The 15,950-nt window shown below is 41.4% G+C and overlaps 1 long non-coding RNA gene across 1 annotated transcript in view; it reads right to left on the bottom strand.

Moving 5' to 3' along the window:
* Positions 1 to 1,137: 1,137 nt before the first annotated feature.
* The window catches only part of LOC309350497, a 73,153-nt gene continuing 58,340 nt past the window's right edge, over positions 1,138 to 15,950 (bottom strand). Inside the window, exons 2-3 of the long non-coding RNA XR_014160438.1 lie at positions 2,441 to 2,629; positions 1,138 to 2,105 (exon numbers count right to left, since the gene is read on the bottom strand). This is a non-coding gene — a long non-coding RNA (uncharacterized lncRNA). The remainder of the gene's footprint in view (positions 2,106 to 2,440; positions 2,630 to 15,950) is intronic.

Genomic DNA, 15,950 nt, shown 5'->3' with positions numbered 1-15,950 from the left:
CTGCTTTGACTTAAAGATGGGGTGGGGGCAAAGCCATTGGCAATTCTTTGCATGTTTAAAACCAGGTTTGCCATCCTGGTGTACAGCAGACTTTGCAGGAGATACGCTCTGCAAATTTGGCAAAACATTTAGCCTTTGCTGAAGTTAACCTCCAGAATGGACACCCTGTGGGGATTGTACATGGAAATTATTGTCTGAAACGGGGAGGCAATGGGGTGCCCTCCAGCTGCAGTGGGGCTCCATTAGCCCCAGCCGTTGTGACCAATACTACTGTGATGGAAGATGGTAGTAAATCAAAATCCAAATGGCTCCCCATTGGCTATCCCTGGTTTATAACATCCATTTCTGGATACGAATCACAATATTCGGAATAAGTGTATTCCGTGCAGTTAGGATTTTATCAGTGCTACGCAGTGTACTTTTTAGCATTGCACTTGCAAATGGCACATTTATTTACTTCTAAATGGAGGCCGTTCATCTGCACAGCTACCTGATTACCAGCCCATTCTGTACCAGTAATAGCAGATACTGGCCTGAAGCTTCTGAGTCTAAATCTTCACTGCATAAAAAGTGCAAGCAGCAATGGCAATAAAAAGCAGCATATTGGTTATTCAGCCTCAGAAGGGAATTCATAAACTTCATGAAGATTTATGAGACACTGAGCAATGTAACCATTCGCTGGCTGCAAGCCAGATTTTTGTGTGTGTGCTAAAGCAGCTCTCTTTGCCCTTCCTAGCTTCTCAGGAGGTTATTGTTATTTTTAAAATTAAAAAATAGGTGTGTTTGCTTTGCTTCAAAGCATCAATGTGGCACTTCAAATTTCTCATTTCCAAATGTTCTTACTACATTTGCCCACTAAGTCTGCGAGTTAATATCTTCAAGGCAAATATTCTTGCTGCCTTGTGAACATATCAAAACTGAGATACACTGCAACAAACACCTATTTTTAAAAGTACTTCACTAAGATTCAGCACTAGCCCTCAGACGGCCCTACCATTAAGCAGGAGTGAGGCAACTGCCTCAGGTGGCAGATACTGGGAGATGGGGCAGCATCTTCCCCCTCCTTCCCTCTGTTCCTCGGGAGCCCCCAGGCCATTCCTCTCCATTGTATCAGAGTCTCATACACTCCCTAAACTAGACTGCTTCCCTCAGGTGCATTGGACAATGCTGTCCCTTAGTCAGTGTTGAAGTAAGATTCAACTGCTAGTCTATTAGGCTCCTTTACATGCAATGCAAGAGAGAGGTGAGGAGTGCCATCTTGTTCTTTGCCTCAGGCAGCAAAATGCCTTGGGCCTGCCCTGGTGACGATATGTTGAGGGCAGCAGCAGAATATAGCACTCAGCACAAAGGCAGGTAGGCTAAACCCTAGGATGAAACACATTCACCAATTCCCCAAACATTACAATTAAAATAATACCTATACAGTGGTACCTCGGTTTACGAACTTAATCCATTCTGGAAGTCCGTTCTTAAACCGAAACCGTTCTTAAACTAAGGCACGCTTTCCCTAATGAGGCCTCCCATCACCAGTGCCCTTCCACTGTTCGGATTCCATTCTTAGACTGAGGTAAAGTTCGCAAACCGGGACACTACTTCTGGTTTTGCGGAGTTCATAAACCGAATCGTTCGTCAACAGGACTGTTCTTAAACCAAGGTACCACTGTATGTAAAAGGGGTGAAGATCTTTTCTTTCTGAAGCACAATTCAAATATGCACGATTAACACACTTTCTTAAAATGTTTTCTTTTTATGAAGTGATACAATACTTTTGTTATTTTGAGTTTTATAATAGAAGCAAATACAACACATTTGAGAATTCAGCGAGGAAAGCAAATATAAAGAATGGAAAACAGATGGGAGATTATGAGCGCAATCATACCCTCATGGGGGGTGGGGTGGGTAGGATTGTGCTTAGTTGGGATGCAAACTGCTGCCCACAGGACTCAAGCTGGCAGTAAGGCACAAAACAGGGTACTTCATGGTGGGGTGCATGGTGGGGTACTTCTGGTCCCTCGTTAGGATTGCTCTGTAACAGCACAATCCTCCACGTCTCCTTAGAAATAAGGCCCACTGAATTCAATGGGACTGCAGGATTGCAGCCTGGCCTGCAGGATAAAGATGGAGGAGAGGGAGTATTGTCAGACAGGAAAGCCAGACAGTGCATGTGTGCCTCTCCTCTTTGTAATAGATGGTGAAAATGTGACTTTCCAGCAATCATAACTACAATACTTGTTACATTAGGTACATTACCTATTACAATAAGTAATCATTTCAAAATTAGAGTGAGTCATTTATAGACAGTGCCATGATTGTTATAATCTATAAATTGCTAACGTCTATAAATAACTTGCTTTAAAATCTAGAAGAACAAACGGCAATCTCTACAAATGACTAACTCTACTTTTGAAACTTTTGATGCATGCACCTCACCTTTTCATACCTCAAATGCAAGCATTTTTCAGCCCAGGTGGCCAGGTGGAGAACCGGTCCATCCTCTGTGAATCATGTATGAATCATCTTTCAATCACTTGACATCATTAGGACATCAGGGGACTAATTCAAAGGGATTCCCTGACAGTGCCAATCAACTCCTCCATGTCCATTTGCAGGCTTGGTTTTCCTGTGCAGACTATCAAAAGTGAGATACAAATGCAAAAATAAGAAACAACATAACATAAAGGCAGCCATTGTTTGTCAGGAGTGAGCCAGCAGTGCAAGTTGGAGTTAACTCTTTATTAGCAAAAACAGGACCTCCACATCTTGAGAGGGGAGGCATCGTGCAGGTATTTAGGAAGAGGCAGTTCCAAGCAAAATGGGTAGCAAGGGTACAGTTTGTTTGCTTGAAGGAGCAGGAAACCTATGGATGGCTGAGGGTGATGGAGCTGGAAAAGTGGCACAGACAGGGATGTATTTGGATACAATAAAGAGATGGCAGTGGGGCTAGGCCATGGGGAGCTTGAGCATAAGGGCTTTGTGCTGGATCTGGGGATGTAGGGTTTTAAGGAAGTGGGTGTCAAAGAGTCACAGCAATGAGAGAGGTGAATGAAGCCACAAACCCTTTTGAGGAAAATAAATATTTTTCATGTGGGGACGTATAGGTGGGTGTTTAAAAAGAAAAAGTGTTGACACAGGAACAAGGGAGAGTTGTGTGTTGCTGTTTTCATGCTTTTTCTGAAATGAACAATGTAAGAACCTATGCATTTCTCTTGAAGAGAGATGCGAAATTTCAAGAACTCGTGTATTTCACAGCAAGACAGATGTGTATGGTTTATTGGAAGTCTGGAATGTGATAAAGTAATTCACTTGAGTTTCCTCTATTAGTGCTTAGTTGAATGTACCAACCTGACCCCCCAAAAATTTAATATGGTCAAAGGAATTTCTGCTGGGTGCCTATAAGCTATAGTAATTCTCACAGTTGCTGCTGAATTTCAATCTTTTATTCTTTGTGGATTGAACAAAGGGCTGGGTTGATCCTCACTGACCAATTTGAGCTTTGTAATGGTCTTTCTAGTGATGTATGGAAGTGAGAGCTGGACCATAAAGAAGGCTGTTTGCCAAAGAATTGATGCTTTTGAATTATGGTGCTGGAGGAGACTCTTGAGAGTCCCATGGAGTGCCAGAAGATCACACCTATCCATTCTTAAGGAAATCAGCCCTGAGTGCTCATCGGAAGGACAGATCGTTAAGTTGAGGCTCCAATACTTTAGCCACCTCATGAGAAGAGAAGACTCCCTGGAAAAGACCCTGATGTTGGGAAAGATGGAGGGCACAAGGAGAAGGGGACAACAAAGGACGAGATGGTTGGACAGTGTTCTCGAAGCTACCAGCATGAGTTTGACCAAACTGCGGGAGGCAGTGGAAGACAGGAGTGCCTGGCGTGCTCTGGTCCATAGGGTCACGAAGAGTCGGGCATGACTAAACGACTAAACAACAACAACAATGGTGTTTCAGGATTCCTTTAGAAATAGACCAGCATAAACATATACAAAATAAAGTATTTCATATGCAGAATAAAATTAGTGCTATAAATTCCCCATAGCATATTAACTCTTTCAGAGCAAGCTAAGAGAATCTTCACATTTATACAACACAACTATTGTTTATTTCTCCCCACCCACCCACATCTATACCATCTTAGTTGATAGACCAAGTGATAAGAATTCTTTCTTTCTTTCCACTTAAGTTCTTCTCCTTTCTTGTCTTTTGCTTTTTTATTGGAAAAAAACACTGTATTTTTTGTAGTTTATTCCCCCCATTTGTACATTCCTCTCTCTCAGTGTTAGTATGACAGGAGATCATTTTACTTCAGGCTGACTTCTTGAAGTAGTCCGCAGACAAAGCAAAATCACAGGGGGCCCTTATCTGCTGAATTTAGTATTTTATTGCTGTTGGATACAGCTTCTTTGGGTCTTGGCATCTCACATTGGCTTAAAGGCTAGTTTTAACATTTTCCTTAAGATAGATCCAACTTAAGGTCAGCCAAGCAGACACATTTTTCTTCATAGAAAAAATACCCCCAAAATGCACCCTCCATACTCACAAATAGAATAAGCTTTGAGTTCAAGATATCCCAGGCATTTTGTGAAAACAAGCCAAGAAACCTATAAACTGCATGAGAGATGCTTCCTTTGGAAAGGGCCAAGCAAGCACATTCACCGAAGCATGCACAGGCCTTGGCTGTATTATTCTTTGGGCGGGGGGGGGGGGGAGGGGGCGGGCAACAACAGAAGCTTCCCCATCCCTTTATTTTCAATAGAGAATACAAACATAGAGAATGCAATAAAAAAATTCCTTCCAGTAGCACCTTAGAGACCAACTAAGTTTGTTATTGGTATGAGCTTTCGTGTGCATGCACACTTCTTCAGATACACTGAAACATCTGACATCAGGAATCACAAGACAGAGAAACCAGTAGGAGAACACTTCAATCTCCCAGGACATTCTATACAAGATCTCAAAGTAGCTGTCTTATTACAAAAAAAAATTCAAAAATAGACTGGAAAGAGAAGTTGCTGAATTGCAACTTATTGCCAAACTTAAAACCAAGGAGAGACCTGGTCTGAATAGAGACATTGGATTCTTATCTCATTATACATGATAAAGCTATTTTTTGCCATCTCACCCCTTGCTTTTTCCTGTAAGACCAATTGCAGTCATTAACAGTCGTCCACAGGTTTACCACACCTATCAGCCAATCACCCATTCCCACCACCCTTCTGAGTAATACCCCACCCCACCCTCTCACTATATATAAGGGTCTGGTGACTTCTGTTTCAGTGTATCTAAAGAAGTGTGCATGCACACGAAAGCTCATACCAGCAACAAACTTAGTTGGTCTCTAAGGTGCTACTGAAAGGATTTTTTTAAATTCTGTTTCGACTACAGCAGACCAACACGGCATGGTGTACGTAGTCTACCTGTAAATAGAGAACAGAAACACTGTCTACCTTATAGTGCTCTCCTGTAGAACCAGATCTTGCAAAAAGGGTGAAGCAGCTATGTGGAGATACAGTGCTGTGAAGGGCCACAGTGCTGGAATAGGCCTCCGAAGACATGAGTTGAAGTCCTTAATCAGCCACTAAGTTCACTCTAATAAGGGAAAGACCCAATAAACATCTTTTGTTCTAACCTACCTCAAAGACTACAATAGGGTAGAGACAAACATATATACAGGCCTTTGAACTCTTTCAAGGAAACATGAAAAGTAGACTACGTACACCATTATTAGTTGACAGATGAAGGAAGAGAGGAATGCAGTGACTTTTTTTATCAGAACAAAAATCGAGAGATAAACTATGGAAGTCTGCATTGCACTCAGTACTTGGGGAAGCCACCCAAACTTTAAGGACAATTCAGCTTGTCAGTGTCTATCATCTTCTAAGCTGTGGCCTTACTTTTGTCATGACCAGAAGAGATGCCCACCACCATGGAGGGCTGATGGCCCAAGCAATGGGAGGCCAGTATGTCCTGGTTCCACAAGCAAGCAGGATGACAAGTTTACAGTAAAAAGATAAAGGTACCCCCTGACCGTCAGGTCCAGTTGCGGACCGTCAGGTCCAGTTCCAGGTCTGGAGTTGTGGCGCTCATCTTGCTCTATAGGCTGAGGGAGCCAGTGTTTGTCCACAGACAGCTTCCGGGTCATGTGGCCAGCATGACTAAGCTACCACTGGCGTCCAGAGCAGCGCATGGAAATGCTGTTTACCTTCCCGCCGGAGCGGGAAGGTAAACGGCATTTATGTACTTTCACTTTGACATGCTTTCAAACTGCTAGGTGGGCAGGAGCTGGGACCGAGCAATAGAAACTCACCCCGTTGTGGGGATTCGAACCGCCGACCTTCTGATCAGCAAGCCCAAGAGGCTCAGTGGTTCAGACCACAGTGCCACCCGCATCCTAGTACAGTAAGGTAAAGGTAAAGGTACCCCTGCCCATACGGGCCAGTCGTGTCCGACTCTAGGGTTGTGCGCTCATCTCACTTAAGAGGCCGGGGGCCAGCGCTATCTGGAGACACTTCTGGGTCACGTGGCCAGCGTGACAAAGCTGCTCTGGCGAGCCAGCACCAGCACAGCACACGGAAACGCCGTTTACCTTCCTGCTATAACGCGGTACCTATTTATCTACTTGCACTTAGGGGTGCTTTCGAACTGCTAGGTGGGCAGGAGCTGGGACCGAACGACGGGAGCTCACCCTGCCACAGGGATTCGAACCGCTGACCATGCGATCGGCAAGCCCTAGGCACTGAGGTTTTACCCACAGCGCCACCCGCGTCCCCTAAATAATATATAGTCCTCAAATAGAGGACATATCAGATATTAAACTGATAAGAACAGATACTACACTTGATCGTAGCCAAAAGGCCGAGAAGGCTGTACTAAATTCAGCACCTTGAAGAAAGATCAAAAGTGTGGGTTCAGGCCCACGGATGGCTTCTTCAGCTGGGACCAAACATCCAAGTTGACTCAGGAATGTCCTGGAGCAACTGACTGATTTTCATAGCATGGCTGGGGATTCTAGCCATTGACCAGAGGCCTTACTCCATAAATGCTGCTTCCTTTCCAGATAAGGTTCTGGAGCCCTGTGGACCCACATAGGACAAACCAAGGAACTGGCCTACCCATGAATCCATTTCTTCTTAGGAGCTGCAGTTGCCAGAGGACTCTAGTCTGGGCATGATCAAAATCAGCTCTTTTTAGATGAGCCACTTCCAGATGAAGCCTGGGGCGGTGTGCCACCACAAAGCGCAGTTCCCACTCCCCACGCCTGCCCTGTTTAGTGAACTCCGTTTTAAAATGCAAGTCCTTTTAATTTCTTCAGTGGCTGTGTGCTCCCCTAATGTACAAGATGCAGTGCTGTAGCTTTCAATCTATCAACTTCTTCTTTTTTTAAAAAAAGGGAAAGAGCAGCAGGCAAATTCATTTCTGCAGTTGGTGAACTTAAAGAAAAGTGGAGGCTGCGCTGGAGGACATGAGAACCATTTTTAAAAGGAGTGGCAAAGAGCAACATGACTGTTCCCTAATGGCAAAACTATTCCCGCTGCATCCATTTTGCTGAGATGTGAGATTGCGCTATTGTGGGCTTGTGGAAATAACTCATAAAAGATAAAATGTGGCTGGAGTTTTCTTTGTCTGTCGTGTGAAAAGGCCCCCCAGAGGAGGGTGCTGGATGAAATCGCTTTCATCAGTCAGAACAAAAACATTTTTGCTTTCATAGCTGCTTCGGACACCACCTCCCTTAATGCCTCCCCAGACATGTTAGCATGTTCCTTGCATATTAAGCTGAAGCCAGCAAATGCTTAAGCCAAGTGTCGGCCCCCAAGAGAAGGAACCACAAACATCTTCCTTGAAAGTGTATGTAACATTATTGTGCTCAGGCCAAAATATAATCAGCGCCGCAAAGGAATCGTAAAGTTAAAAAGGAGGGAAGGGTCCGCTCAAGCTGAAACATTTGCATTTGTATTAGCCAACATGAAAATAATAATAACCCAAACAACAATGCATCTGAAAATTAAATGCATTCAAATAGTGGGTCATTATTAAATATTGCTATTAGCATTACAGAAAGTGTTACTAATAGTATTACAGAAAGTAGGGAAGGGACTTCAATAATAATATATTCCAACTGTCTGCCAATACAGGAAACAATAACCAAGTTAAGAAAATTCAGAGAAGTTTTTTTGTTAGCCTGTAGTTCTGATATTTGAAAGAGCCTGATAGAATCCCTTTCTTAATTTTTTTAAAAATGTAAGCAATTTTTTAATAAAAATGTTTAACTAACATGTCATCTTCAGCTGCAATATTCTAAGCCTATATTATGGTTTGCTAATAGCAAGTTAAACTCTGTATAATAGCATTTATTTTGCACGAAGTTTATGTTTTCCTTTGCTCATATAACTCTTTTCTCTTATAGGCTAGGTACACATCTACTGGTGTAAAATGATATGAAAGGAATGATAGAATATTTGTCAGAGCTGTAGTGTTTATGCTAAGAGTTGTATACCTTGGGCGATTGTCCATAAAACCAGCCGCTCCTGTCTCCATATAAACAACAATTAATTATGCATGTCTGCAAGCAAGCTAATCCATGAACATCACTGCTTCTCCTGGTGTGACATACAAGTACGATCTTATTGCATTGCATTTTTGCTGGCAGCACAAAATGTACAGGTATCAATATCAATCAATCAATTGAATCTCTATCCCAGCCTTCATCCAGCAAACACAAAAGTGATAAAACAATACAATCAAGAATAAATTCAAAGCAATAAAAAAATAAGTAAAAACATTAGTCGCATCTGAAAACATGCAAAATAATCCCATGCTCTCACAACCAGTCATTTCAAGGTAGCTAGGAAGAATATACATAGTTGTTGCCCCGACAAATGCCAGCATTTATAATTTTGCCAAGCATGGGAAAGTGGGGTCATGTAGTGCAGTCTTGTTCACCACACAGATTCACCTTGCAGATTCATGGCCTATCATCTCTAGTGTAGTTCCACCAGCAGCTTGTGACAAATATATCCAATTTATGAACAGAATGGAAATGCAGCTTGAATATAATCTGCATTGTACCAAAATAGATTAAATTCCACATGTAGCATGCTAGGTTATAAATACAGCTGCATTCATCCATATACCGGTAATTAATTTTCAGCACATACTTTTTTTTCTATTATGGGACTATTGTCCCAAAGAAAACAAATGATAAGAAACTCATATTTTACCTCTCTTATGTATGGAATGTTCTTATACACAAAGAATGTTCTTTTTGCTGGCCAGGATGGTCCAGAGAAGTGTGTGTGTGCAAAGTTCCTCTGCGTTCTCTACGGAGTAGGAAGAGTCTCCCGAGGTTAGAGTGGTTTGATCTGGGAAGTTGGGGTTCAAATCCTCAGCCATGAAACTCATTGGGTGTCTTCGGGCAAGTCATTGCTTCTCAATCTGACATATTCGGTTGTTGGGATTAAATGAGGAGTGGGAGAACCATGTAGGTCACCCTGAGCTCCTTAGAGAACAAGTAGGATGGAAATGCAATAAGAAATTAAGTAAATAAATAGTCCAGAAAGAGAAGAAGTGGCAAGAAACTACTGTATACTTTCCTATTACATATCAACACTTTTTCCTTATTGAGTTTTGTTTAGAACTTTACTTACTTTCTTTTTTACTCTTACTTTTTTACTTTCATGGGTTTTACATTATCTCATTACATTACATTTTGAGCCAGTCCTCAAAAGTACTACGCTACTACGAAACTTAATACAATTCAACAGGGTTTATGCCTGCCTTCTCCAAGTTGGTGGCCCCCACATGTCTTGGATTACAACCCCATCACACCAAGCCAGAATATCCACACTTTACCAAGATACTTATCTAAATGGCAAGATGAACTGTTCATTGACTGCCCAGGGAAGTTTACGGCCATTCCACTAAAACTTGCTAATGATTACAGCCCCTGCAACACTCAGATATTAGGCCTGCCTTATAATGCTTCATACCACGAGTCCATTTAACTCATGACTGTCTACACTGACAGGTTTTTGGACTGAGACCTCTCCTAGCCTTTCCTGGAGACGCTGGGAACTGAGCCTGAGATCCTATGCATGCAAAACAGGTACAGTGGTACCTCAGGTTAAGTACTTCATTCCAGAGGTCCGTTCTTAACCTGAAACTGTTCTTAACCTGAAGCACCACTTTAGCTAATGGGGCCTCCTGCTGCTGCCGCGCTGCTGGAGCACGATTTCTGTTCTCATCCTGAAGCAAAGTTCTTAACCCAAGGTACTATTTCTGGGTTAGCGGAGTCTGTAACCTGAAGCGTATGTAACCTGAAGCGTATGTAACCCGAAGTACCACTGTACTCTGATGTGAAACTACACTTTAACGTGCATGCTAATCATGACTATGGCCAAAAAATGTGAAATGATTGTTGTTAGCAACAACAACATTTTAAATAGCTGGACACCAGTTTTTTGCACCAGTCAGTTCTCCTTTTCTTAAAAAATAAAGTAAAATGTACTCTTCAAATACAGTCATTTGTACATTCATTTAAACTTACAAGTAGCTACTATATTTTCCCTGTTCACTTCCAAATATACGCTCAAGCCATTTCCCTTAACAAAATCTAAACTACTTTCCTTTATGGCTGCCTAGAATAATAAAGAACTTGAGCTCTCTTAGCTTTCAAAACTTTTATTATACAATGAGAGTCGTTTTAGGAAAGCCAAGTTGGGGGAAAAGCATTAGTCAAGTGAGCAAACCTATAGCCATTTGTTTAAAGGTCCAGACCCCAAGTTCCCACATTTTATCCTTAATGCTGTCCTACAGTTGCAGAAAACTCAAATAAACACAAGTGGTAGTGGGATTTCTCATCCACAAGTCATTCATGGGAGACAATCTTGATGTGCAGTGTAACCTTCATTGGCATGAAGTTTTAATTCCGCCTAGGTTCATAACAGCCAAGCTTGGAATAGGAACTTTTCCAATTTTTAATGCCCAGCTCCATTGCAAATTAAGCAGCATTTCCCTCAGGAGTTATTCCACAGCTCAGGGTTTAAAATGAATGCCTCCTTCATTCCTGGCACCTTGAATGTTGTGACAACGTACTAGTGACCTTGGGTACTAAAGAAAGCTAAATTTCCCATTATCCCCTGGTAGACTGTTGCTCCTCCATAGAAGAAGAGACTCTTGAGATCTCCACCAAATATTCTAAGACGATAAGAACCAGACATACTTCCTTACCATTTATGATTTAAGGATTTGGCCATAAGGGAACTCATAATCTGGTTAGCAATGTAAATCCAATGGGATTTATTCATCTCACCAAAGCTGAATTGTCATTGTTTGAGTGAAAGAAATTAGAGTCTTGGACAGGTAAAAGCATTATGTTGCCTGCCCTCATTCAGTGCGGTCCAGCATGAAGCATAATTTATATGTGCTGTATTATATAGATACCAATTTATATGCTTTATTATAGAGTATATATTATATATATTATGTATTATATATATACCAATTTATATCCCCAGCAGAGGGATGCACAGAATATGACACAGACTTTAACAAAGGTAAACTTATTATTGCATAGCAATTAAGAAATAAGATATTTTGCTTGGGAAAATATATCCACATACCTTCCTATAAAAAGCAAGCAATCTATCTGTGGTAGGATCATTTTAAAAAAGGGTGAAATTCCTATACTCGAGCAGCAGGGGGTGCTCTAGGTTTAGTGGTGTCATTCCGGTAAAGTAAGTGCTTCCTCCCTTACTTCACATTAGCCCCAGGCCAGCAGATTTGACAAACACAGTAACTTCGAGCCTCAGCCAAAGGCACGCAGATAGCACAGGTCTGCAGCTTATGTTAAGGTCCTGAACAATACCCACATTGGCACTTTTAGGATTGTCCAAGCATAGAGGCCAAGGATTTTTTTAAAAAAATAAAAATGGTTTATTTCTGGTTTTGGCAGTGAGGATGGTTGTGACTTGCTTTGGAAACATCTCAAGGGAGAAGAACAGATATATAAGAACAGATATATAAGGGAGAAGAACAGATATATAAATATGTGCTAATATATGTGGAGATTTAATTATGCTGTGGGTATGGCTGGTAGGAATGGCTCAGAATGAGGTCTGCATGCCAGAAAGAGCTAGCCATGTGTTTGGCAAGCATTACTATGGCTGCATCTTCCATTTTAGCAATTTGGTTTGGTGACTAATGTTACTTTAACATGTGGAATTTATATTGCATTTGTTTTTATTAACTTGTAGTGTTTTAAGAGGCCATTCTGTTTTGCTGGTAATTATGCTGCTTTAAATGTGATTTTATTTTTGTATTTGATTTTCATTTGTAATGTTCTGTTATGATGTTTTGCAATGTTGCATTTGTGATATTTTAAGGTAGGTTGCAAACCACTTACGAGATCCCGCCCCCAGAAATGTTAAGTGGTACAGCAATTATGTAACTGAATGAATGAATGAATGTTACTCTTTCTGGTGTGCAATGTTACATTTGTGGAGGACTACCAATGGCTACGAGCCATGATGACTATGCTCTGCCATTCAAAACTGGAGGCAGTAATGCTTCTGAATACCGGTTGCTAGAAACACACAGGAGCGGAGAGTGCATTTGTGCTCAGCTCCTGTTTGTGTATTTCCCACAGTCTTCTGGTTGGCCCATGTCAGAGCAGAATGCTGGACTAGATAGGCCACTGGTCTGATCCAGCAGTCTTTTCTTCTTCTTGTTGTTGTTTAGTCATTTATTCGTGTCCAACTCTTCATGACCCCATGGACCAGAGCACGCCAGGCACTCCTGTCTTCCACTGTCTCCCGCAGTTTGGTCAAACTCATGTTCGTAGCTTTGAGAACACTGTCCAACCATCTCGTCCTCTGTCGTCCCCTTCTCCTTGTGCCCTCCATCTTTCCCAACATCAGGGTCTTTTCCAGGGAGTCTTCTCTTCTCATGAGGTGGCCTAAGTATTGGAGCTCAGCTTCAGGATCTGTCCTTACAGTGAGCACTCAGGGCTGATTTCCTTAAGAATGGATAGGTTTGATCTTCTTCCAGTCCATGGGACTCTCAAGAGTCTCCTCTAGACCATAATTCAAAAGTATCAATTCTTCGGCGATCAGCCTTCTTTATGGTCCAGCTCTCACTTCCATACATCACTACTGGGAAAACCATAGCTTTAACTATACGGACCTTTGTTGGCAAGGTGATGTCTCAGCTTTTTAAGATGCTGTCTAGGTTTGTCATTGATTTTCTTATGTTCTTACATTTGCACTTGTCATGCAGTGTTGAAAAGTTACAGAACATTGGGCAGAGGAAAGGTAAGGAACCCAATGCATGACATTATATCTGCAATATTATACCAGCAATTTCACATTATATAAGCAGAGGTATAAAAATTAGCAATCCTACAATCGCCTGTCAATCATTGCTTCATCTCTAATCACCTATGGCAAGGAAAGACCCAATAACAATTTCCCCATTTCTCCACTTCTGGGTTTGTTGTTTTCTATCTCTGCAAGACTTCCTGGCTGTGACCTAACACTTCCCCCTACTGTTCTGTGTTCAGTTAGGATTATTCACTTACAGAGTAAGACTATTTAGGAGTCGGGACTGATGCCTTAACTGGAACAGAGTGCTGTCAACATTTTCCATTTCCATGACCTGTCAGCTTCTTATTTATTATTTATTATAATAAATGTTCTTTTCTCCTTTTTCGTTAGTTAACATGCACAGAGAGCTGTTAATTTACAGACAATTGTATTCTGTTCTTTATAGTTCACCTTCTGGGGGAAAGGGAGATGCAGGTGTATCTGCAGGGGGCCTACAGACACCTATAATTTGAAAGGAATCAAAGAAAGAACATTGGTGCTCAGAAGGCTTCCTCCTCGTCTCTAGTAAGAACGAAATTCTTGTAAACAGAAAGAAACATGAAAACAGCCAGGAAACCCTAATTTATTTATGTCTGCTCAACATGAATTCGTAATAGGATTACATAAAGCACTTTATCTAAGGCAGCTGGATGTAGTCCTTAAGAGGACTCCTCTGTCTTTATGAGGTGCCCAGAAGGGAAAACATCTGTCAAGTAAAGCTTCTCCCCTCCTTCCAGTAGCACGATAGGAAAACCCACATTTGCCACCGGTCTACCTACCTTGGGACTTTTATTGGCACAAAATCATGGGCATAGCCAGGATTGGGGGGGCGGTGGCAAGACAGAGCTACTTGCAACACAATTGGTCAGTTCATGGAAGCCACACCTATCGTCTAGTTGCATCACTAGAATGCACCACAACATCATCCAAATGACCTCAGAGAGCATTTCAGTTTCAAATAATCTGATTATTTCTATTTTTTGTTAAGTATTTTTATTATTATTTGCTTGATTTGGTAGGGGCAGCTGCCCTCCCCCCCCCCCCCCGCTACACCCATGTACAAGATCCCTCTCAATCAAGGTTCAGACATGACAATTGATTTCTGTCACCTTTTTTTAAAGAAGGACACACACAGAAGTCAGGACTAACTTAGATCTTCAAGACTTATTAACAATCCACCAGCTGACGTATGAATACTTACTCTTAAAAGAGAAAAGGTATTAACACAGCTGTCCAGGCTTTTATGGATAAATGTTAAAGTCACAATAATGTGTTTTGATCACATGTAATTCACCAAAGCTAGCAACTGAGCGTCGTTTCCTTGAAGTAAAACTTGATAGCCAAACACAGGTGAATTCAGTAGTGTGGGAATCAGGCATTAGGTTTTTGCAGTGCTGCAGCATAAAGTATGATTGGTTGGCAACTGTTTCATCCTTCTCTTTCATGCCCCGCCTCCTTTTCTTAGCAATGAAAAACCAATCCAAAGGAAAAACAAATTCTAATTCTGTGGGGATAATACCCTTGTATCCTATCAAGAATCAAACTAAGCACCCATAAGATAAACACCTTTGTTACTGCTCCCAATAAATTGGCTTGTAAGGGGGTTTAATTCAACTGCATTTTCAAATGCAGCAAGACCATTCAGACTCGCTGTGATTAGATGAACAGATCAATTACGTACTCTGAACAAGATTTTGGCAAACATGGGTGACTGCATGGTTTCTTTTAAAAAAGAGGAAAGTCTTTGCCTGCTCCTAAAGCACACATCTTTAAGACTTTATTTCTAACAAGGTATCGGCGCTACTTAACAACAACCCTACACAAATACTTACGTGCACATCTATAATGAATGCAAATGAATGACCTTTTAAGCAAAGTTTAGAAACCACCATCAAAAGTCTGTGCATGCCTTCTGTTTGGCATAATTTTAAGTTGATTACACATATGACATTTACTGAAACGAGCATTTCCTAGCCACAATTTAAAGGTATATGCTTCCAGATTTTACTACAGTGACATATCAGGTGTAACTACACAATTATGGAAATGAGAAGCCCAAGCAATGAACATTTGCTACATTAAGCTGACATGCAACATAATATTTGAGAACTTGTCCTCTTTGCAGAATGAGCAAGGTAATGACCATTATAATCCTTGTAATCGCATGATAATCATTTGACAGCATTCCTGCTTTGCCTTCTTGATGACCATTATCTCTAAATGTCCCTGTACAATTAAAATGGAGCACATTTTAGTTTGTCCACTCCTACAAAATGTTTATCCCACAATCCCTATCCACTGCAGAAGAATCTGCATGTTACGTATTGCAAAGCCCCAAATGTCCCCCCCCCCCACCCAAAAGAGAAGCCTTAGGATGTTAGACTTCAAGTGATGGAGGGTAGGATGGGGAGGAAACATGTTTAATCCTTTCTTCACTGGCTTCACTCAAATATCCAGAAGCCTGGATAAAAAAGGTACCTACTTGGGACAGAGTGGGGTTTGTTTGTTTTTTAAGCTGATTATTTGTTTTTTGTTTGTTTGTTTAATTTGCATACTGCCTTTCCTCTGAAGATCATAGGACAATTCAAAACA

This window comes from Podarcis erhardii (genome assembly GCF_964252035.2).
Source record: "Podarcis erhardii genome assembly, chromosome: 9".
Lineage (NCBI taxonomy): Eukaryota > Metazoa > Chordata > Lepidosauria > Squamata > Lacertidae > Podarcis > Podarcis erhardii.
This window is presented reverse-complemented; position numbering and strand designations above follow the sequence as displayed.